We start from the raw sequence: 2,874 nt of genomic DNA, 5'->3' as shown, positions 1-2,874 counted from the left end.
AGCTGAGTGTGGTGGTGCATGCCTGTAGTCCCAACTACTTGGTAGCCTGAGGTGGAAGGATCACTTGAGCCCAGCAGTACAAGGTTACAGTGCGCTATGATCATGCCACTTCTCTAGCCTGGGTGACAGAGAAAGACCCATACCTAATAGTAATAATAATAATAAGTACATAGTTTCAAATAGCTAGAAGGATACTGAATATTCCAACACAAAGAAATGATAAATGTTTGAGGTGATGGATATTTCTAAGTATCCTGATTTAATCAGTATATTTTTATTTTTTTGAGACAGGGTCTTACTTCGTTGCCTAAGCTGGCATGCCCTGGAGTGATCACGGCTGGAGTACAGTAGCGTGATCACAGCTTACTGCAGCTTCAATTTCCCAGGCTCAAGTGATCCTCCCATCTCAGCCTCTCAAGTAGCTGGGACTACAAGTGCATGTCACCATGCATGGCCATTTTTTTTTTTTTTAATTTTTAGTAGAGACAAAGTCTTGCTATGTTGCTCAGGCTTATCTTGAACTCCTGAACGTAAGTAGTCCTCTTGCCTCAGCCTCCCGAAGTGCTGAGATTACAGGCATGAGCCATGGTGCCTGGCCCACTATGCTTTATATGTATCACAACATCACTATATACCTCATAGGTATATGTAATTATTGTGGGCCAATTAAGAAAATCAAATTTAAAAAGATTAAAATACAAAAAAGGAGTGGGAAGTACCCTGAATGCCTTGGTAAGTCAAATTTGGTCCAGAAGATAGGAGAGAAAACCTATTAAGATTCAGAAGCTTGCCACATTAGTGAAGTTTTCAAGGGTCCAGTGATCTGCCAGCACATCCCCTCTTAAGGTAAGGACAAGTTATTGCACTTTGCACTTTCTACCAAATAAAAGGAAGCATGATGCTTGGTGGGCCTTTTTGGGTTTTGAAGACAGAATACTTTGCACTTGAAAATACTTCTCCAACACATTTATCGAATGACAGGGAAGGCTGCTAGTTTTTGAGTTCAGCCAAGAGCAAAAAAGGGCTCTGGAGCAGATCCAAGCTGCTGTACAAGCAGTCCTATTGCTTGACCATATGACTTAGCAAACATCATGGAACTAGGGGGATTTTTGGTAGAGAAGGATGCTGGGATTTTGGCATATGGCCATGCTATCTATAGTTGGTGGAATTGTGTCTCAAAAAGATGTGTTGAAGTCCTAACTCCTGGTACCTATGAATGTGACCTTATTTGGAAATAATGTCTTTGCAGATGTAATCAAGTTAAAATAAGGTCATCCTGTATTAGGGTGCACCCTAAATAGGATGACTTGTGTCCTTATAAGGAGAGGGAGATCTGGAGGCATATATACTCACAGGGAGAGAACGCCATGTGAAGACAGAGGCAGAGACTGGAGCAATGTGTCTAGAAGCCAAGAAACACCAAGAATTGCCAGCAACAGCAGAAGCTTGGACAGAGGCATGGGATGGTTTCTCCCTCAGAGCCTCTAGAAGGAACCAACCCTGTGAACACCTTGACTTTGGACTTCTGGCCTCCAGAACTGTGAGGAATAAATTTTCTGTTGTTTTAAGCCACCTAGTTGGTGATAATTTGTTATGGCAGCTCTGGGAAACAAACACACCATCTAAAGCACCCAATGGTATACCATCTGAAAAGCAGCTCTGGGCTTGCTACTGTGCTCTGGTGACAACCGAGTGTCTGTGTGATGTCAAGTGACCATGTAGGTGGAAGCTGCTAGTCTCATCAAGAGCTGGGCACTGTGAGGCCTATAAGGGCATAAGGTCAGGTGGGCCCAGCAGCAGTTCGTTGTAAATTGGAGGTGGTATCTATTGGACTGGGCTCAAGCAGGTCCAGGGAACACAAGCACCCAGGGCTACTCCCTTGACTCTCACTTACGACACGTGTAGGGGTTTCCAGCTGATGGAAGATGAATCAGCTTGCTTGACTCAGTCTGTGGCTGTAAGCCAAAAATGGACTGTGGCAGCACTACAGGCACACTTGGAGTTGGCCCTGAAGGACTGGTGAGGGGAGATCCTCCCAATCTCTGAGCACCTTCCAAGCCATTCCCTTTGTGTAGAGAGAGAAATGGCCCAAGTTAAGGATAAACATTGACACAGTTTGGATATTTGTCCCCGCCCAAATCTAACGCTGAAATGTAATCTCCTGGCTGGTCATGGTGGCTCACACTTATAATCTCAGCACTTTGAGAGGTCGAGGTGGGTGGATTGCTTTAGCCTAGCAGTTCAAGATCAGCCTGGGCAACATGGTGAAACTTCATCTCTACAAAAAATTCAAAAATTAGCAGGGCATGATGGCACATGCCTGTAGTCTCAGCTACTCAGGAGGCAGGATAAATTGAGGCTGGGAGGTCGAGGCTGCAGTGAGCCATGATTGTGCCACTGTACTCCATCCACAGGGTGGCAGAATGAGACCCTGTCTAAAAAAAAAAAAAAAAAAAAAAGAAATATAATCTCCAATATTGGAGGTGGGGCCTGGTGGGAGATGTTTGGGTCATGGAGTGGATTCCTCATTAATGACTTGTGCCACCCCCTTAGTGGTAAATGAGCTCTCACTCTGAATTCATATGAGACCTGCTTGTGTAAGAGTGTGGCACCTCCCTGCCTCTAGCTCCTGCTTTTGCCATGTGATATGCCTGCTCCTGCTTCACATTGCACCATGAGTGAAAGCTCCTTGAGGGTTCACTAGAAGCTGAGCAGACGCTGGTGCCTTGCTTTCTTTAAAGCCTGTGGAACTGTGAGTCAGTGAAAAATCTTTTCTTAATAAATTACCCAGTCTCAGGCATTTCTTCTTCTCTTCTCTTCTCTTCTCTCTTTCTTTTTTTTTCTTTCTTTCTTTCTTTCTTTCTTTCTTTCTTT

The sequence above is a fragment of the Colobus angolensis genome, unplaced genomic scaffold, assembly GCF_000951035.1.
Source record: "Colobus angolensis palliatus isolate OR3802 unplaced genomic scaffold, Cang.pa_1.0 Scaffold10, whole genome shotgun sequence".
NCBI classification, from domain to species: domain Eukaryota; kingdom Metazoa; phylum Chordata; class Mammalia; order Primates; family Cercopithecidae; genus Colobus; species Colobus angolensis.
This window is presented reverse-complemented; position numbering follows the sequence as displayed.